Below are 23,261 nucleotides of genomic sequence, written 5' to 3'. Positions count from 1 at the left end.
TTTTATGCAGTACCGTTCTTTCCTGTACTGAATCTAAGTAAGCAAAACTAAATATTTTATTTCTCTTTTCAATATGCTTCATGGACCTTATACCATATATCTTACATTTTTCTAATAAGGAGGATACAGGGTTTATTATTCATTCCTGCCTGGACAAGTTCCTGTGTGATGTACTCTAGGTTACCCTGCTCTTGTGGAGGGATTGGACTAGAGGTCCCTTCCAACCCTTGGGATTCTGTGATTGTAAGGTTTAGTCCCTCAGTAATATGTTTAACATGAAAAATATATGTTAATACATGTAACAATTTATGTCAACAACTCTTATTAGATAATTACTCTCCATCATCATCACAATTGTGTCTAACTCATCATTTAAATGTAATTTCCTTATTTTACAATGAAGGTCAAAGGGCAAAATGGTTTCTTATCTGTCACTCTGCTATTTATTGTGAACAATACAGACTGGAAGATTATGCAAGTACTGAAAGAGTTATTTTCATGAATACCCAGAAAAAGCATTTTTCCTGAAAAGTCATTGTAATGGAAAACTGAGACATAAAGGAGCTTCTTGCAATCTTATTCTTCTCAGGAACAATTTGCATTTGTTTCATGAAAAATATTCTGCAGGTTAGGTAGCAAAAGTAAAGCAAATAAGTCATCATCTAATATTTAGTTGCAACTGCAAAGATCCTTTATTTAGATCTCATTTCATTCACCTAACAAACAGCATCTTATTTATTTAATATTTTGTCATGGAATCTTTAATCTTTTTCTTTTCTTTAAAGTTAAACACAAATAAAACTGTATATTCTGTTACTTGTCAGTACTCTTATTACATGAACAAATCCTTAAGTGCAACTAACCAACCATCTTTTTCCTTTGCAAAAATAAAATATATTTTGCGGATTATTTAAAAAAATTAATTGCTGTTACTGCTATTGACTCTTGTTACTGCCTACTGTTACCTGAAATCATTTACTTTTTCAACATAAAGAGTGTTTATTTACTGCTAAGTATGCTGGCATTTGGCTGTTTCATACCTGAGGAGCTGTAAATCTGCATCTGCCAGCCTCTTTTTCCAGGGTAAAACACTGGGATCCTCAGCCCAGAGGATGTGCACAGGATAGACTGGCAGGGCGCAGCCCTTTCAGACTTCATCTGTAGAGAAGAATTTTCAGGAAAAAGGGGTGCTGTGAGTAGGTTGCCACTAGGTGTAGGTGTGACAGATTACAGGTGGGTCTTTCTTCGTCCGTAGTAAGACACCGGCGTTAGCACTGCCTTTTTCAAGATTCATGAAATGGCTGAACTTTATCTCTGGATATCTTCAGTTTCACGAATATTTTCTAAAGGTTTCATTAACAAAGGCGATAGAAAGAAATCTTGTGTTTAGCACAGACTCCCAGGAGTCTAGACTCAAGTCTCTGTAGGGAATAAGGATGTGCTGAAAGGAGCTGTTATTCTGTAGTTCAGTATTTACTTTCCCACTTTTTGGCAAATGTCAGAGAAAGACTGTAATCTTTCAAAAAACTAAACTCAAATAAATTATTTAAAATTCTTCAAGCTCAAACTCATGACTTGATAAAGCATGCACAGAGGAGGATCTACAGAATAATGCCTGCCACATTATCCTATTCAGTGATGGAAAAAAATCTATTCTGCTGTTAATCATAGTCTTTGTATGTGTTTTGGGATTATAACTACATGCAAGCAGTGAAAGTATATACTATCTCTTTCTTCCTCCAAATGCTTAGTAAAATAACAAATGTTCACAGATATTCTTCTAATTGAATTCCTTCTAGGCCACCTACACAGAAAAACACAATTGCTGATGCCTGCAGCAGCCACATTGTGCTGCATTGTATAAATAGCTCTGGGAGTTCAATAAAGAGCCAAATCACACAACGGGTTTGACAAACAGGAACCTTCATTTGACAAAAGCAAAAAGGTCTATCCTCCAACTTTCAAATTGTTTTTGCTTTTGAAACACGGGGAAAGGATCGGAAATTGAGATGGGGACAAAAAAGAGAAGCTTAATTTTTGCCTTTTCTTTTGCAGTTATCTGTGCATTGGCTCTAAAATGTGTTAAATAGATGTAACAATACAAATTGTGGATGATTATATGCAATACAGTAAATAATATGTAATTATAACAGACAGTGGGTATAGAATGGACTGGAATAAAATACAAAATATACTGCTGCAGTAAAAAAAAAGTCCAGTACATACAGTGAAAAGGCTTTGAAATCAAAGTCCTTTGATAGCATGATGTTGTTTGAACAGCTAAAATGGATTATGATTCCACTGGGTACGTGTGTACTTTCGCATCCCACATTGTATTAAAGAAGATGAAAATTCTAGAAGAAACTGCCATCAAGAGAAAACCTTCAAATAGATTTTCTCTGCTGGTAAAATTACCACTTACATTTTCCACTTTACAAAGAAATACAAAGCTGTGGATTTGTATTAGAACAGATTTTATTCATGCAAAGAGATAACTAGATAGGTAGATAAATAGATATTAGTAGACAAACACACAAATATCCAATGTACAAGGTTGCAGTGTGAGACATCTAAAAGTTTATAAATGTCAAATTCATGGGTTTTTGTCAAATTGGCATCCTTCAGTGTTTGCCATGGTGCTGTCTGGAGCTGTATGCTGATTATCCTAGCAGTGTAGAATCTCCAGATCCCTGCTTTATATAGCTCCCTCAGATGCTTCATGTTAAAGCAATCACCTGATCTGCAGTCTGGAAGGACAAGTTTAAGCTAGTTCAAAGCTTCTCAGAAACATAAACAAATTTAATTTTACTAACCCTCCAAGAATTAAAACAAGAAGCAGAGGGATAAAGGGGCAGAGAAACAGGTGAGGGGAGCAAAGGAAAAGACGAGGGAGGAGATACTTTAGAGTCAAAATTTAAAGACCCTTCAGTGTCACTCCTTGAGGAACACTTCTAGAAAGGAGCTCCTCTGCTGCAGCCAGCAGTAAAAACTACCAGCCTACATAACTACTAAGTGGAAGTAGCAGTAGTCAGCCTCGCTTACCAGGTCTTCCTATCTGTACGTGAACCAGCAGGTGTACTTCAAGATTTTCTCTGTTATCCATAATTCAATCACTCGTGGGCTTATTTTTCCAAACAAAGATAATGCCCTGATTTAAAAAGAAGTCCCATAAGAGTTTTGCTTCTGAGCATGGAAGTGCTGGTTCTTCTCAGTGAAACATTTAAGATCTTTAAAAGGGCAAATGTGCTTTCCCCCAATTTACATTCTGGGAAATGAGTTAACAATATAACTGTATCTCTTAACAGAAATAAGAATTGACACCCAGCATGGGCATTTTCACTGAGAATATTTTAAGCTGCAAAATCTTCTAAGAAACCAAAAACAGAATCTTAAAATGAAAAGGGACAGGCCTTAGATACAGACCCTGCCTACACATGCCGTGGAGGGGGAATCACCCTGGCTTTATCTTGCTGCTCAATGATTAAACAAAGCTCTTGCTCCAGAGAGTACTGAGTTGGAGCGATGTAAGTAACATTGGTGTCTCAAACATGCTGCACTGCACAGTACTGCAGGAGAGATTCACCAGGCTCCCACAGTCCATGTCTTCTGCAGTCCTAGTACCTCATAATAGCACTGAGGAGAGAGCAAGGATATTTCTTTCAGTCCGCTGGCTTCAGTAGTGACTTCTGGAGTTATGCTGCCAATGTGCTTCTCACATTCATGGTCTGTAGCATATTTGTCCATATAAAATTACTTTCACTCACTGAGAATAAAAACCTCCTAAAAAATCTGTCCTGACAACTGCAATTGTGACTGCTATTCCTAGCACCCAAAGCAGATGGGCTCTGCTGGGCATAAGCAGTGAGGTCCCACAGAGTCCTAGTATGCTACTTGAGATGACACTTCCTACCTTGGCTGTATCAGTCCACCCTTGCAAATGTCTCTCATGCATTTTTTTCCTCTCATTTATTAAGCAGTGTAATACATCCTTTTTTGCATGCCTCTCTAAAATTCATCTTCTTGCTAGTCCTTCTAATACAAAAACCACTGTGCTTTCTCTTCCCTTCTCTTTCCTATGAGCACAGTCCTCCTGCACTTCACTTTTTCTTTTCTCTGCACCACCTAAGAAATCTTCTGGTGCAGCCTCTGATGACATGCTGGACATGTGCTGTCTACTCCACAAGACCTCTGTCTCACACAATGAACAGAGCAGAAAGACAGGGAGCATCCACAACTACAAGGAAAGGTCTGCTCAGCCTATGAAGCCTATGAGGGTTTGTGCACAAATTATTCTGTGGGGTGTTGTATGTATCCCCATACATAAGAAAAACCCGTGAAGTAGTTAGAGCAGGCTTAGGCAAGAAGACTTACCAATGAATTAAACTGCTGAACTCTTAACAGGATTCTGCTAAGTTCTTGTAAACTGATAATCCTCTAGGCTATTCATATGGCCAAGTTTGTGCCCATTTCCTAGCAAACTGTTGATCCCAAGAGATCCTCTTGCAAGTTTTAACCCTTCTTCAAAGCACAGATATGGGAGAGGTGCTTGGTATTTTTAAGAGGGGGTGGAGAGATTTTAAACCTCATTTTGCTTTGTTGACAAATTCAGAAAATGTTTACACATGTCAGGTTGTAGGTAACATTTTGTATTTACACTATCTCTAAGCAAGACTGTGATAGTATTGCACCTGGCATACATCCCTTAACTTGGTTAAGGAGATGTTTGCATTTTTAGGGGCTAGAGGGGTCTTTTTCAGATTTCTAATGTGAGGAAGAGATTGGGAGAGTTTTGCCAATCCATTAGGATTTTTAAAGTTAATAACATGACAAAAGAAGAAAAAAATATTTTCCTAAACAGGTGAAAAGATGGTGGAGAGACAATTTATTTTCTAAATAAGGAAATAATTATGAAATTGGATGTTAAGAGTGACTCATTCTTCCACTAGTACAAGATTTTAGCTTTTAATGTTGTTATACATTTACTCTGGATTCCGGCATACATAATAAGAAAGAGACCTAAAACCCTTAAAGTGACTTGCTGTTGAGCTGAGTTGGTTTTTAAAACCATCAAAACCATGTAAATTGCAATGCAATACAAGAAAAGTAGGAAAAATAGAATGGAAAGGCTATAAAAAGGAAGCTGTCATGTGGTGCTCCTGCCATCTTGTGGCTCTTCTGCACAAAGTCATACGAGTGTTAACAGAATATATATATACTTAGACTAAATTTCAGTATTAATTCTCCTAGTGCTGACCTGTGGCACAGGTCTGCCAATAATAGTCAGAGACACATGAACTGTTCAGATAAGGCATAGCATGTGTTGAAATAAAAACACTATGTACCAGGAAAAATATTCTGGAAAGACATTTTTGCTTTGTAGACAACCTTTATTCTCCTCAGGGCTCCAGCCATTTTCCCAGAGGATAGAAAAGTACATTTTATTAAGTATATATAAATACAACTATAATACATATATACATGCATGCATTTATAAAAGTATTTTTAAGCATTTGTCTCCTAGAAATTAGTACATTTATAGGTACGTGCATACAAACACCATCCAAATGTATACATTCAAATATCTGTGATTCTAAATACAACCTGAAGACGTCAACAGATAAAATACATGATCAGCCCTACTTCTTTCAGTTTCAGTTCTTCCTAAGAGTATCAGGACGTTGATTACTTCCCCCACAACTGCAGCTTCCAGGAGTTTCCACATCAACTCACACAATCTGAGCTGAATTTCAACCATTCCACTCAATTCAACAAACCATCATGTTTCTGTTCAGATAGATTCAGTCTGAAATGAAATATTGAGCCTGTTTTCCCAATTGGAAAGCAAAACATTGCAGCAGAAACACTGAAAATTTTAATTTTGCAGACTCTGTTTTGTTCCGCTTGCTGTGGCCAAATATGGTTTGCATTAGAAAGTCTTAATCAGATTTAATCAAAAACCACTAGCCGATCAACCAGTATGAGCAGAAAGTGCTCTTCATTTCACCTTTGGAGACCAAACGTGGGAACTGGCTTTTTTTCTCTGCCCTGAAAGTTGCAAGCCTGACCACATATTATCAAGGCTTATAAAGTTCATCCACCACCAAGTCCACAGTGCTAACACCCCTTCCCCAAAATAAAAAGAAATTAGAGTGGGAGCAATGGGTGGTCAGCTTCTTGGGGCCCCAAGACAACATCTTGAAAAGAGGCTATGATATGGGATTTGAACAGATTGTACCCTGCAAAGAAGGCACGTGAAATTTACATGGTAAAAAATGCATTAACTATGAGTAAATACATCCCACAGATGAGCTGAAACTGGATGAACTATGATTGTTGAAAACTGAATGTGTAATATATTACACAGTACTAGATCTCAGGCTCCAGCACACTTTATTGGTAGACAACCAGCACTGGTTTTCAGAATTAATCAGTATTGCAATAGCATGTACCAGAATTGCAACCGCACACCAGGATGCACCATCACTGGAATCCCACTGGATTAAGTACCATATACAAGACAAAAACTGTCTCTGCCTCAAAAAACTAGCACCTAGGAGCAAAAAAAGAGATATATTGAACAGTTTCTAAGATCTGTAAGCAGAAAAAAAAATCCAAAATAAATAACATGTATGTTAAAACAGACTAGGTTCCCTATCAGAGAATAAAAAATTCCAAGGTCAAGTTTCTCTGATACTAGAGAATACATGTGAAACCTACCATCCAAATTAAAGTTTTATCACCACTTTAGTGCTAGTCCACACAGTGAACGGCTGTCTGTTTTATGAGTTCCTTTTTAGCCTAAATGACAGAGGTATAAGTTACAGATTTAAAAATAGCAACCCTGCTGCTAGTTATGTTTTGCTATAGGGCCTAATTTCCTTTTCTTACTCTCTGTCTTGTGATTTTAGGACCTGGAAAATTATGCATAACTGGATATTTTGTAAGTGACTGCTGCAAAATTAATCACGCTAATGTTAAGAAATGTGAGGATTAAAGTGGTATCTGACACCTTAATTTTGCACCCCTGCTTGTATGCACTGTAATAGTGCACATTTCTACCTTTCTCAGGATATAGTATGAATCATCCCTGAGAACAAGTCGCTGTTCCAAGGCATAAGAAGCAGTTGTCCATAACACCTTGGTTTCATAGAATCATAGAATAGTTAGGATTGGAAAGGACCTCAAGATCATCTAGTTCCAACCCCCCTGCCATGGGCAGGGACACCTCACACTAAACCATATCACCCAAGGCTTCATCCAACCTGGCCTTGAACACTGCCAGGGATGGAGCATTCACTACCTCCCTGGGCAACCCATTCCAGTGCCTCATCACCCTAACAGTAAAGAATTTCTTCCTTATATCCAGTCTAAACCTCTGCTGTTTAAGTTTCAACCCATTACCCCTTGTCCTATCACTACAGTCCCCAATGAATAGTCCCTCTCCAGCATCCCTGTAGGCCCCCTTCAGATACTGGAAGGCTGCTATGAGGTCTCCACGCAGCCTTCTCTTCTCCAGGCTGAATAGACACAACTTTCTCAGCCTGTCTTCATATGGGAGGTGCTCCAGTCCCCTGATCATCCTCGTGTCCTCCTCTGGACTTGTTCCAACAGTTCCATGTCCTTTTTATGTTGAGGACCCCAGAACTGCACACAATACTCCAAGTGAGGTCTCACGAGAGCAGAGTAGAGGGGCAGGATCACCTCCTTTGACCTGCTGATCACACTCCTTTTGATGCAGCCCAGGATACGGTTGGCTTTCTGGGCTGTGAGTGCACACTGCTGGCTCATGTTCATTTTCTCATTGACCAACACCCCCCAAGTCCTTCTCCACCGGACTCATTTGTCATTGACACCAGGAGGTGTAAACTGAAATAGGAAACAAGTGTCTCCTGAGTTAGGCAGGTGAAATCTAGCCCACTGAATTGCATTTTGTCCCTGTCACAGAGACTCCAATCAGCTAAGCAGAAAGGCTTTTAAATTATATTTTCATTTGTCTACTAATTATGATTTTCTTATTAAATGCTTGACTTGAGACCCTGCTCTGGGTCAAAGCTGATCACTCACAGAGACAACTGAAGTCAACAAAACTATACCTTCAACCTGGAAATTGCTAATAGTAAGTGTTCCAGTAAAAATCAAGCTGCAGACATTTTGAAGTATGCATCCAAGACTGATAGATATTTTACACCTAAAATCATTCCCTGCCTTAGTTTTTCCTTTGTAAAAACAAGCTAATATTTCTTACACATCTAGAGTTGCAGTAGTAAATAAATCTATTTATCACTGTTGAATAATCAAGGTCATCAATTTAGTATTCTGCTTTCAAGGAAGGCCAATTAGAGTAAATACTGAATTAAATCACACATTTGTATTAATAAATTATATTAAATAGATTCTCACTGAATAAGCCTAAATTGGGAACAACAAAAAATTAAACAGAATACCTCAAAGAATGTATGCATAAGGGTCTTGCTCACCAGTAAAGTTGCATATGCACAGAAAACCTTAATTTTGGCATTATGTTAAGCATGAGGTACTTGATCTTGCAGGTGGTATGTTTGCTTTTACACAATCCAGGTTACCTTTTTAGTACTTATATGAATTTAGTATTTAAATTTAGATTTCAGGTGATCCTATGCAATCTAATCATTGAGACACAAATACAGAATTATTTCTACAGCTTTGTAATAATCAAATATTTGTGCTGTTAAATTGCCATCAAATTTGAATCTGTTTTTTCTTTGGCTCTAGAATGGGACAAAATCACAATTGCAGCTTACCAGTAGCACCCGGTAACCATGAGGATCCCAAATAAGTCACTTCCTTTTATTTAGTACTTTTTGTCTCACAAGATTTTTACTTTTCAAAGCTCTTATCACCGGGTTAGACTACAGACATCAACCAGCCAATAAACCAAGTGTATGGTTTTATTTTCATAGAAGACTTAGCTGTTGCTAATGTGCATATAAGCAGACAAAAATAATGACTATGAGATCCAAAGGTAATTGCACTAGGTAAACCAAAAGTACGAATTTGTATTTACATGTCTGTGACTATGTTGAATAACAAGAAAACATGTAGCTTTGTGCTAAAGGGAATTTTTATTCATTAGTAACATCAGAAGTTGTTTTTTTCAGAGACCGAATTTCCATCAGCTTATGAAAAAGGCAAAAGACTGACAAGTTCAAAAATAGTCTTTCAAATACCAGAACTGTTTATGCTGTGCTTGTCTGTGGTAGACTGGCTTCAATCCAACTCACCAAGCTGCCTTTCAGTGATACTTTACTTATGATTAAGCCTTTACTCACTTGTAGTACAGACTGTTTAACATTTAAAATGAAATTTTCTTAAAAAGGTTGCTTCTGTGGCTTAGGCATCTTTTTCTTTTTTCAAATTACTAATTACTATAGGGGAAATCCTTCCTACACTGATAACTGAACGTTTAAGGGAACAGTTGGAGACTAACCAGAAATATTCATCTCATTCCAAAATCAATCTGGCCCAGTAATCCAAATGTAAACTTTCAGACCTAGCTATCAGAGGTTAAACTGCTAAATGTGCTTGAACACAACTGATGCATTTCCGTTGCCGCTTATTACCAGAAATAAAACAAAACTTTGGGATGGAAGATGGCTGACTTGCAAAATTTTGGTACTACTGATTGTAGGCTGGCAAAATTATAAGAAAATAAACCCAAGATTCTATTATTAAAATTCTAAGGGATTTTTTTATAGTAGTTGATGACTGACTGTATTGAACAAAACTGTCAATGTGACAGGTATTTTTGCTAAAAGCAAATCCATTTTTAAATTGAGAAAAAGCAGCATTTTTCTACCTAAGATATTTCTTAGTGAGAAAACTCATCAAAATTGAATCCATTTAAAATTTTGGAGGACAGAATACGTCAGTGACTTTCAAGAGATAATCACCTGAGCAAGTGAATTCTATTTTATTAACCAAATGGCAAAGTGGAGGCTAAATTTGGAAAGAAAGGGTACTGTTGAAGTCTCAAAGGGGAGGAGGAAGATAAATCACAATATGTGGAAAGGAGCATCCTAGCAGGGGTTGGAATATGATCCTTCGCAGGAAAGAAGGAGTTTCTGGTTTTTGAAAGAATGATGTCCTATTAGCAATCCTCTTGCCAGCCTGTGGTATAATACAGGATTTTCTTTCGTCTGGAAACTTGAATGAGAGGCACCCCCAAATTGTTCTTCTGTAGTCTATGAAGCAGACCTGCAAACACACATGCAGGTCTGTAGGGGACTTCTCAAAAAACTCAAACACTTTTTAAAGCAATTAAATTAATTACATTTGCACAATTGTCAGTAAGGTAAGTAGGTGGAATGCACTGGTGGTTTCAGGACAGTGAGAAAAGAAAAACCTTGGTTTTTAAGGATGTAGGCCACAGAGTTCATAGAATTACAGATTTAACTAGGCAGGAGATAGATTCATCTAGGCATGGCTAGGGAGAAATGGAGCAGCTACATGTAATTTGTAGAATACCAGGGAAAGAGGGAGGAAATATTTAGAAAGCTGAGTAGCTGGGGTACAAGTCCAGCTACAGCTGCTGACCTTTGTAAGAAAACCAGAGGAAGGTGTTGAAGATGGACTATACTGAGTGAAAAGGAAATAACTTAGTATAAGCTTTTCATAGATGGATAAACTTTTAAGAGCTTTTAACTCACTGAGATATGTATAAAAACAGCTGGTAGAACCTCGAATCTTTCACTGTTAAACAGGAACTTTTCTGATGTGCATGTGTGAAAAGGAGACTACTCAGCTGCCTGCTTCACCAGCATCACCACAGCATCCAGTAGTGGCAGCCTTCTATTTTAGCCCAAAACTAGCAACTAGTTGAATGTGTGGCTACGAGATCTGGATGGTATTGCTCACACCATGTCATGTGAGATGCAAGGTACTTGGAAATCCCCAGTGGAAGCACTGAGAATTCACTTTGCAGATGCAAGAGACCTTACTTCACCTCCTTTTGCAATCTGCAATTGAAGAAGCACGGTTATCATTCATGTGATATCACTGTCCACTGTTACAAGACCAGGTACACAGAATGGCCTGACATCTTATTGCATCAACAAATTAGGTATAACAAGTCAACAGATGCTAATAGGTAGTTTGGCACTAAAATATACCTAAAAATTCAAATATTCCCAGTTTCTTTCTTGATAAAGATCAATATAGCTTTGTTTGAAAATCCCTGAAAGACACTTTTTCCGTAACTTCTCTATTGTTTCCTCATTCTTTGAATAAAACTAGTAAAACTCTTACGTTTTTTCTTCAATTCATGTGAGTCTTCAGTTTCTTTTCCAGTTAGGAGGTTGAAAGGGCAAAAAAGAAAAAAAATTTAAAGAGGAAGAAGGTATAATATTTTCCAAGACTGAGGGGGGAAGGGAACATTTGGGTATGGAGAGGGAGGGGGTTTTAGAATTTCTGTTCTCACTTTCTCCAAGACTTCAGAAAAAAACCAAACATATGAATATGATGTGTTTACTATATGTCAGTGTTCATTATTTTACTTTCAGCACAAACAAGATTTAAAGAGTGAAAAATAGTAAGCATATACTTCTAAATTAAAGAAGGACCTCGGAAAGGACTACACTATAATTCACAATACAACTACATTTGTGGCCAGCATTTTTTCTGTTTTCCCTCAGGTATTTAATGTATATCATTTTAAATTAGAATTTAAGTCTCTTCCTTATGTATGTGACTTGTTACTTTGTACTGTAGTTAAAAGTTTTTCACTTTGTCTGTACTTCTGAGGGTATGCATAACAGAAGTGAAAAGTCTGATTAATACCACTATCAGGAGTGTGTGCTAATCTCTTATATCCAGAGAAGTTGTAGGTTATTTCCAGGCTGATGTCATTTGTAGAAAGAAAATATTTTAAAATGCCTGACATGATTGGGAAATTTATAACCTAAAATAGATCTCCTTGTTTTATGCAGGTTTTTCTATCGAGCTCTTTTTGCCCCTTTCATTCTGTGAAATACTTCAGGACCCTTATGAAAACCATGGCATAAATGAAAGGTCAAAATTGTATTACCAAAATGAGACACCAAAAAATAGCATTTAAGAGGTCCTTACTTAGAAAATCTAAACCAAAATTACATACGTGCATTGCCTATCTAAACAGAAATTATTGATGTCCTGACAGTCATGATATCCTGACAGACACAATACTTATTTGCACTATGAAAAAAAATCACTTTTCACAGCACATGGTGGGCTCCAGGATGTGCTTTCCATCCTTCACATTTGTGGATGGGTGTCAGGGAGCAGGCATGGGGTGCTCAGCCTGGACAGGGACTCCCCAGGGAGGGGAGCAAGACCATTCCACCATCCCAGCCAGAAGCAGGGCAGCTCCACCCATCAGGCACCTTCCCCAGTGATGGGACAGGAGCCTGCAGATAGGCCAAGCTCATTGGACCCCATGGCTGGGCAATGGGAAGCTAGGTCCAGCCAAGAAGCCACACCATAAAACAACATTGCGGTATTGAGGCATGTCTGGAATCAACACACCTCAATCATGATTTAGGGAGAAAAGGCCTGGGGCTGAGTGTACATAATGCTCCTGGACACACAGGAGGCCCCAGGTGAGGTTTGTCAGGGTCTTTATGGCTTATTAGCTCACCAAGGGATCTGATACAGTGCATGGTGAGTTAGAGCAAACACGGCTGTGCCAGGCTGTGGGTTCTTGGTTTTACAGGTATATATGTACTAATTAAATATTGGCATGACTGCCCCTAACTAGAGCAAGGCAGAAACACAGGCATTCCTAACTGAAGAGGCACTTATAGGAAGCACAAAAGACAGTTCTTGAATTCAAGACTAATACTTCTGTAGGCAGCAATTTCTATCTCTCTATCAAAAAACTGTATCACAGAACCATAGAAAGAAAGAAAAGAATGGACTTAAAGATACCATATAGACCAAAGGCTGTAGAATTGCACCTATGTAATTCCCAATAGCTGTTCTTAAAAATCTCCAGTAACAGCTTTATATGAAGTGTATTTCTACATTACATTCTCTGCTGGAAAACATTTGGGTGTTTGTGTGAGTGTTTTTAATGCTAACTGCTTACTTAAATCATTTTTACTTCAGATTCTACTAGTTGTTGTGCTGTCTATCAAGAACACTGAGAACAGATTATTTATTTCCTCTTTCTGCTAGTTTCTTTTGGGTTTCAGGACTGATCAACTGTTACCTCTATCTTTTCCTTCACTGACTAAATGAGAACTTCCAAGCTTTCCTCATAAGCCACGTTTTAAGAGGTGGACTGCTCTTACCATTCACTTCTGAATTTTCTCCAGTTGTTGTATTGTTCATGAAGCATGAGGATTGAAACACTCTGGTTGCTAAATGCACGCTAAATACACCAGAAAGTTGACTTTCAAGGCACAGCTTGACATTTGTATTTATTTTATTGAAACTTTCTTTTCCAGTGTGCCCAGCTGCCTCTGTAAAGCCTTCCTACCCTCAAGCAGATCAACACTCCTAGCCAGCTAGGTCACATCTGCAAACTTACTGAGGATGCACTCGATCCCCTTGTCCAGATCATTGACAAAGATATTAAACAGAACTGGTCCCAGCATTTAGCCCTGGGGAACCCCCTTGTGACTGACCACCAACCTGATTAAACTCCGTTCACCACCACTCTTTGGGCTTGGCCATCCAGCCAGTTTTTACCTGCAAAACATATGCTCATCAATGCCATGAGCAGACACTTACTCCAGGAGAGTGCTGTGGGAAACAGTGTCAAAAGCTTTTCTAAAATCTAGGTAGACAACATCCTCTGCCTTTCCTTCATCCACTGAGTGGGTCAGTTTGTCATAGAAGATCAGGTTAGTCCAGCAGTACCTGACTCCCATAAATCCATGGTGACAGGGCCTGATCAACTGGTTGTCCTGTACATGCCATGTGATGGCACTGAAGATGATCTGCTCCATATCTTCCCCAGCACCGAGGTCAGACTGACAGGCCTGTGGGTCTCCAGATCCCTCTTCTGGTCCTTCCTGTAGACAAGCATCACATTTTCTAACCTCCAGTCAACTGGGGCCTCCCTGATAAAAATTGAAAGTGGCTTGGATAACTAAGTTAAGGAGTCAAGAGGGCTGAGAACATAAGGGATTGAATATATTTTGTGTCTGATGAAGCAAGATAGACTTGGAATAGAAGAAAAATAAGCAGGTAGAGACAATGAGGAAAGCAGTATTAGAGTAAGAAGTCAAGGATTACAATAAGTGGTTACTCTGGCCATTAAATCCATTAGAGGACTATAATTCTTTGTCCTGGAAGATGAAAAAGCTGATGGAGAAGGGAACAGGCTGTACAGGATTTCCTTAAAAAAATGCTTGCAGCAAAATAACAAGAATAAAGGAACAGAGTAGTAAGGACTGAGTCAAGGCTCAGGATTAATGTGTTAGCATCTTACGCTGAGAGGAAGGCATGGAAGTCAGAGAAAAAGGCAAAGGAAAAGGTGACGGGGATGAACATTTCTTCTACTGAAAGGATGTAAGAGCAAGCACGGTGACATTAAGGATGATAGAAAAGTCCTCTACATCCATTTCTGGAGATATTGGGGAAAAAAAAAAGAGAAAAATAGGTATGATACAGGATGAACAAACATGCCGCTTTGGCATCCAGACATATTTGCAGTCATTGCAATTACCCAGAATAAGAGAAAGAATCTGAGAAGAGGTGAAAGTTTTCAAAATATTTCTCACCATTAAATAAAACCTACATATTTTGAAACATGTGTCTTAGTTACACATCAAGATGGACCAAGAGTAAGGGATAGTCTGTAAAATAAGAGTCTGTGTTAAGAGAACTGCTGAAATAACAGTTGAAGGGGAAACTTTTTCCTCTTCTCATGTGTGACAGTTGAGAGATGAATGCCACACGAAGATGAGTATTGTCATTCAAAAAAGAGAAAGAAAGAAAGAAGTTGTGGACAGAAGCAAAGCAATGGTTACAACAAAGGTTGGAGATGTACATAGAACCTCCAGAGCTGCATGAATGGATAGGAAACTGAATAGTTCTGATGAAAGTAACAAAAAGGGAGTATGAGCTGAGAGTGGTACAATCTGATCGATGAGGTAGAAGTGACTGTGAGCACAATACAAAAGAACTGAAGAAAAGCAAGGGAGAAAAGGAAGCTCAAAAGAAAAATAATTATGTTAGGAGAAGAGGAAGCTGGAAAATCAGCACAGGTTACTGTGATGAGAAGGGAAGTCAGAGGGAGTTGCTTGTTTTGCAGGCTTTACTTTTCTGCTGTGCTAGTATGAAGACATCATTCTCACACATTGCACAGTGCAGTACCCCCACAGCTTTGCACAGAGGGAACCATGAATGAGGAGCAGAGTGAACATATCAGCAGATGCACACTTGGGATGATAAAGTCCTGATCTTCACAACTGGGCTGAGATAACAAATACACTGAGATAGAGAAATTCACTTACAAGCAGTCTTTTAAATTACCCTTGTTCAGTGGGAATTCCCATTCAATGTACCAAATTGGGAATCGCTAAGATGAATCACAGCAGTGGTCTAACTTGCCCTAGACAAAAACTAGAACTGTTGTGTTCCAGACACCTTGTAAGCAAGATCACCAAAAAATATGTTGCTCCTTGAGTCACAGCCCTCATTTGCAGTTATTTCTGTAAGTATTTTAATTAAAAGTCCTCTCTGTATAAGCCATGTTGCTTCATCATAACTCTAAGGCTGCAGTAAAAGCAAAAGGATACATTTATTTATAAATACATACAAATTAATAATTATTTTTAAATTGTTGCATGTATTCTGGTGGCAAACTTCATTTTTATTTTTATGTTTTTGTCTTTGTGGGTGTCGTGGTTTAAACCCAACCACAGAGCTCATTCACTCACTCCTCACCTTCCTCCCCCAACTCCCAGAGGGATTGGGAGGAGAATCAAAAGAATGTAGCTCCCATGGGTTGAGATAAGAACAGTTTAATAACTAAGGTATAACACAAATCACTACTGCTACCATCAATAAGAATAATAATGATAAAGGATATAACAAGTGAAGAGAATGCAACATCTCACCAGCCACCGACCCATAACTCACCCCACCCTGCCTGACCGAGCACCGACCAATACCTCCTCCAACCCCCCAGAGCACTAGCCCTGCCAGGTAACTCTCGGTTACATCCTGGGCATGATGTGCTATGTTATGGAATTCCTCTTTGGCTAGCTTGGGTCAGGTGTCCTGTCTCTGCTTCCTCCTGGCTTCCCCTCCTCCCTGGCAGACCATGAGGCTCAGAAAGCCATTGGTCAGAGTAAACATTTGCGCAGTAACTAAAAACATTGCTGTTATCAGTGCTGTTCCCCTGCCGAAAGTCAAAAACACAGCATTGCGCCAGCTACTAGGAAGGAGAAAAATTGACTGCTACTGCTGAACCCAGGACAGTGGGAAAAGCACAGAAGTTCACAAAAATCAATGTAAACAAATATCAAGAGACAAAAGAGTAAACAAAAACAGCGAATCAGTATGACCACTGAACTGCACTCACATGCATGAAACAGTAAACATCTCCACCCTGGAACACAAGAAACAACTGGAATTATCAGGAAATTTAATGACATGTAGGTATCCAGAGAAAATAATGGTTCTGTTACAGCTGCAATCTTCTCTCTCCACCTGTGATTTAGTGGCCTTAAAATACGAAAATTGACTCATTACAATTGTAGGTCCCAAGAAGGAAATATATTACCAAATCAAAAGTGAGATGCAAATACTCTTTAGGTAATGTCATTTCTCAAGTGTGTGTTACAAGGGATAGAAAAAAATATTTCTCTGTCTTCTCCTGTGCATCAGTGATCTCCATAAATCCTGCAGAAATTCAGGCCCTGGATCTGCAAACAGATATACTCCACTTTAAACTTTTGAGTAGTCATTTTAGCTTTGCTGGAATTACTTGTTCACCAGAAGTCAAATACTATTATCAGCATTTCTAAGATTAGAATAAAGTTTCCAAAGCTCATGAAAAGCATTTGTCAAAGCAGCAGGTTGCTGAATAGGATTCTGCCAGATACTAGGAATGAAAGTGAGATGAAGGCCACAATGTCATATTGAGGAGTATTCCACAGGCACTGAAAGTTTCAGAAATACTTCATATTTTATCTGGACATACTCCTGGAATAAGAGAATCTGAAGTGAATTTGATGAATTACAAATGAGCTAATGAAAAAAAAACATAAGAACACAGACAAGTAAGTATCATTACTTTCAATATGCTCTATTCATCACAAAAAGACAATAGATGCACTTTCCCCAACATATTGTTAAACAGATCAGTTCCCACTTCTGTGTGCACAGCCATTCACACTTCTTCCAGAAAGCACTGAAGGTTTAGGTCTCTGGTCATGCCTTACACTTTGCCTGCATACAAAACAGCCCAGTGAGTAGTAAGAGGTAAAAACTGATGTGGCTAAATCACTGTGAACACTCACAGAAACCCAGTGGGTGCAAATGGGGTGTTATGCTAGAATCATAAAGTCTGCTTTAAGTAAAATAGTTGTATAACCATTACATTATCCAAAAGACAATTTCACAAATTGTAAATTGCTCATCCCACACTATCACAATATGTATTTAGATGAGTATTGTTTTGAAGGCCCCAAGTCAACACAAAAAAATATCATGGGGCCTATACCACCAGCATGAATGAAGGGAAAGCTTCACTTCGTCATCTGTGAGAGCAAAAGACAAGTTAGGGAGCGTGCCTCTACCCTGTAGCTGATAAGAACCATGAGTAATTTCATGTGAGTACATGAAGTTTCAGGATGAAAAGTTTAAAAGTGAGATATGTTTTAGATTTTCTTTGTAAGGTTCCCAAGATATATATCAAATAAACCCCACACCGATTTGTTTAATGAGATTTTCAGCTTAGAATGACTGCAGGCCACCCAAAAATCAGATTCACCTCTTGAACAGAAACATGGAGAAGGGATATTTGTGTAAGACTCCATATCTTATCATTGAAGCTTAAAACAGTTTGTCATTCTGGGACCTGGTTTTCAATTTTGAATGAAAGATATCACCTGAGTGTGAAGTTTAATTAAAAAAAAAAATAAAAGCCAAGCAAAAAAACCCAGATGAAATTTTCTACTTCAACAAGAGAAATCTGTTTGAAAATCATTCATCTACTTGTTGAGTCATTGCCTACTTGAAAATAAGTTATAGTTGCATGCAAGAAAAACTAAGGTTACACAAGGCTTTCTATTTAATTTAGCAGTATGCTTTCACAATGTCTCTGTGTAAGTGCATATATCTTACAAAGTTATGTATATGATATATATTTCTTTCTTTTCAGAAATAGTTCAAATTTTCTGTCTTCATAAATCGGATCCAGCTTTCACAGAGGTAAATTTACACTGAAGCAAGTGGCAGTATTCCACAGATACAACATTAGGATATATACATGGGACCAGTATGAATTAATTCATTAATTGTTTCCAGTGAATCTTCATTAATTTTACATAATATTCAAAGAAAACAAATATTCTATGGTACATTGAACTGTTATCTTCAGTAATAAGAACACAAGACACTAGTTAATAAGTGTTTGTATAACCAACTACATTTAAGAATCCATTCAATTGATGAGGTAACAATTATTTCCTGCAAGAGAGCTAGCTTCCTACTCCATCAGTGTTTCATCTAGTCATATTTGTAGATTATATCATAGAATTTGCTTCTATTTAACTTTATTTTACGTATTTTCTAAGCAAATCTGGTCCAATGGAAAACTGGTACACTCACACTGCTTCTAAAAAATCAGTGGGAGCATGTCCACCATCCAGAAAGTTTTATCGTTGTGGTTTCAAATTAAATGTTACACCTCTGTTTGGTATTTAATTGCCAAATTAACTTACCTAGAACCCTACCCCCCAGGAGGAACTGAGCATCCCAAATTTTCAGTAAAGCCATAATATAATTGACTGTAATGAAACAACTTTCATTTCCATTGAGCTCAAATACAAAGTCCTCTCACTGCACCAAGCCCTTATAGGTCACCCCATTCCACAAAGTCTGCTGAAATCCAAGTAAGACCTGTTCTTAAAATCATTACTCTTTCTCCCCCTGTGCATGTGCATGTCTCAGAAGTCAGAATATAGTAATCTTGTTTCACATCGCAAATGTGGTAGAAACACAGTCCTGTTTTGAGAAATCTGACAAATTAAATGGCATTTCCTGTTTGAAAGAGGGGAGCAACAGAATTTTTCGGGAGCATGCAATGCTGGTGACACTCAAGTGAGGCAATTGCTTTCATGGCACAGCACTGTGAGCCAAATATATGAGCTATCACTAGTCTACAGTTCAGAATGCAAGAAAAGGTATTGCCTGCACCCAAAATACTACAAATGTGTTCACGCAGGCATTCAAATAAATATCATCAGGTTCACAAATTAATTCAGTCCTCCCTCAAGAACCTCATTTGCTGCCATAATAGAAATATCCAAGAAGCCAAAATCTTGTGTGGCCAAGCAACTTGCAGTGCCATTGCAGCTGATGCCTATGAAGGTTCAGGTAACACCTTCCTTTGGTTGAATCCTAAACTGAAAACTTGCCTTAGCTATTTACCAGGAGGTAGGAATTCCACATTAGAGTAGATCCTTAGACACAAATCTAATGAAAGGTATAAAGTGCACTATTGCAAAGCTGTGATTAGATTTCTTCCCTGTCAGTTCTTTTTACTCTCTGGCTTTGCAAAGATCAGGGGAACAGATAAGTAGGCAGTAAATCCAGCCTACAAACTTTAAACAGAAGCGATCATCTGTGTATGACAAAAAGCCCTAAAGAACTCAAATATGGTTATCAAAATTTGGATTTCTGCATATAAATAGCCATGTCATGCTTTGATGTTTAGATCAGGATAAATTTTCTTACATGGCACTCCATAAATAAGAAACTCATCAGTTAGCTGTAATCACTGCCTGCCAAGAATGCCCTCACAGTGCCAGATGTCCAGACTCTCTCCTTATTTACAGTCTTCAACAAATAGAGATCATTATAGGTACATTTAGCCAGTAATGCATTCGAACCCGTTGTAAACAAAAATGTAAATTTATAAATTCTATTTAGCAAATTTGATTAATGGATTTCAGATGTTTTCTCCTGAGATCTTAATTTTTTAATCATGGAATCTTACAGCCATATTCAGATCATGTCACAGTAAATTCAAGTATTCATCTGTAACACCACATGTTTAAACTAAAGCCAAATAAAAGTTGAAATGGTAATTTTGTAAAGTAAATAAATATTGTAGAATAATTCCACAAAAAAAATTGCAATTGTGTTTATGTTGTTAATGTTGGTAACTAGTACTGAATCTCAATCACTCTAGCTATATAACCCCCTGCTTGAGGAGGATGCTGAGGTTACTGCACTTCATGTGCTTTTCTGGTTTTCTTTTGACTTGGCCTGGGCTCCGTGCATAGCATTCAAGTGAAAAAATGTAGTGTCTAATGTAAGTATAACTCAGCATCTGAGATAAAATTATAGATTTTCTGTATAGTCATGGAGATAAATGGGTCTTTTAGGGTATGTATCACCTCAATCTAAAGCAGAGATCTAAAACAGGCCAGACGAATTGTGTCCAAAATAGTCTGCTTCTTGCCATTTACAGACCTTACAGAGAATCCAGGGTAACTAACACAGACACAGATGCCAATACCACAGAATCCATCTCACATGAGATGAATCCCCCTGTCAAATATTTAAACCTGCTTGCACTTAAGCCCAAAGGAACTTCAGAATTGCACTCTTCCTGTAGAAAGATCAAAGTCCAGTAGAAGAGCTGTCCCTGGAACACCCCTGGCAACAAAGGATTCCACTAAGACTTGTTCACTTGCATGTGCATTAAGTGTCAAGCAAAGACTGACCTTTCCCATGCATCAGAACCTTCTCAGTTCTAGTTTTCATATGAAATAGCTATACCCTGCCCTACACCTGGCATCTCTTACTAGGAGTTTCAAATATCCAGTAGCCTGTGTTGGCAAACATCTGGAAATCTTGTCAATCACCATCTGCAGCAGCAGTGCAAGCAAATTACTGTAAAAATTACTATCAATCAAAAAAAAAACCAGTAAAATTAGGTCAGTAGCAAACAAAAGTTAAAGCCTTCTGCCTGTAGTGTGACACACAGGAGATAGAAATACAAGTGCCTTGACAAGCTGGTTTTTAGAATTTTTTTTTTAATATCTGTTTTTTTCTAAGGTAAAGCATCCAAGTGCCCAGACAACAGATGTGATGCACAAAATTCTATGTAATATGGCAAATGGTGTTTCTGTAAGTAAAGGAACACACATCCTTATACAGGAATTAAATAAAATCTAAACTGAGTGTGTAAGTTTATGAATAAGTGAAAGTATACAATGTAAGGCGCATGTAAACTTATGTTATATGAATCATTCTTGACATATGACTATAACGGCAGCCTTCATTAGAAAGGGGAACAGCAAAAACTTCTAAGAAATGAAGTAGGAATGCTTCCTAACGTTCAGTGTTTGGCATTCTTTGTTAAGAATGTGAAGGAAGCATAAACAGAGCTTGTATGCATTTCATGAGTCACTTCAGAAATTAAAAGTTTTACATATGAAGCTATGTCACCTAGAGAAGCAGATATGATATGTATGTGATGGGCATGAAAATACCAGACACATTTCTTGTTGATACTTGTGTGCTCTGCTTTATAAATCCTCATCTCTCAAAGGATGAAATTGCAGAGAAACAGGTAATATTTGATACCTGAAGGTTCTCATTTTATGCTAGAGTGTAGAAACATCCTACAGAAAAGAAGTCATTGGAGCTTCAGGAACTCAGGAAATAAGGGTTTGTGTGTATGGTATAACTACGTGTGTCTCCTTGGATCATAGATTAATTTACAGATCTACTGATCCTCCAGCTGTTGTTGCCTTGTCTTTCTGAATATCATTCATAGATGCATCTATTATTCTGAGAAGTGACCATAATACACACAGTCACCTGGTGGCCTACTGAAAACGCTGCAATGGGCTGATGCAAAGCATGTAGCCATATGCATATACACACATTGATCTCATTCACACCTCCAACAGCAGACTGAGATACATCTTTATCATGAAATTCCTAGAAGTAATGGACCGTTATGTGTAACCAGCTTCCTCATCCCAAATAAACTTGAAGGGGTTGAGGAGTTTTACAGGTAACTGGTCTGTCTCATCTCCTCCACCTAGATCATCCCTTTTGACCTCCTCAGCACTGCTTTGTCGGCAAACTTTCTAGCCAGGAGAGTCCTGTTGTGCAGACTGAAAATAAATGGAAAAATATGACCTGCTTTTCCAACTTGTCAGATAAATTTGCTGTATTTTTTTTCCTATGACATGAAAGTGTCTTTCCAAAATAATTTCTTTCATTGAGAAACAATCTAATATTTTTTTTGGAACATTGGAAGAATGGCTGATTATTCATAGCAATTTAGTTCTTTGTGAGCACTGAATATGCAGCAACATAGTTGATGTTTTAAATTATTAGAAGGGAATATTTCCCTCCTAAATTTCACTTTGTGCTCAGTTGTCAGCTACTGCATAGAGCTCAAGTCACAGACGGAAATCTTTTGGATGACACCAAATCTTCCTTGTTCTACTCTGCCACCTGTTCTTCCTGCAGGATAGAATGCAGGGAAAGGGAGGACAAACTGAAAGAATGAAGTTGTGCAGTGGTTGTTTTGCTGAGTGCAGCACTGTGGTGTCGGGATATTAGGTGCTTTTCTTAGCAAACTCAGATTCCAGAATTCCACAGTAACATCACACTTCCAGTTTTCACCCAGGGAAGCTTGCAAAACCTCACAGCTGCACACAAACACACTAAAAACATGATCCTGAAATGCAGAACACATGAAAGAACAAGAAAACCTACTGTACCACTTCTAAATCAATGCACTGGTATTTTGCTTCTGACTTCAGGTCTTTGCGCTTGGAGACATCACATAAAGTTGATAAAGAATCCTGCAATATAGTGCAATTTTATGATGATCATAAGCCTTGTGGAAACATTTCTATTTCAGAAGGCTTTCACTGTATAGCAAGTAGCATTCCCCCTGATTTCCTGCCACCTCATCTCTCTGCTGTGAGCTCCAAACACTGAGGCTTGTGGCCCCTGAGTGCCACTTCCCTATACCATTAGGTCTGCCTCAGGACCTAACTGCCGCATTCTAGGATCTTTTTAGGATGCCTTAGCAA

This window comes from Melopsittacus undulatus, chromosome 2, assembly GCF_012275295.1.
Source record: "Melopsittacus undulatus isolate bMelUnd1 chromosome 2, bMelUnd1.mat.Z, whole genome shotgun sequence".
Taxonomy (NCBI): Eukaryota; Metazoa; Chordata; class Aves; order Psittaciformes; family Psittaculidae; genus Melopsittacus; species Melopsittacus undulatus.
This window is presented reverse-complemented; position numbering follows the sequence as displayed.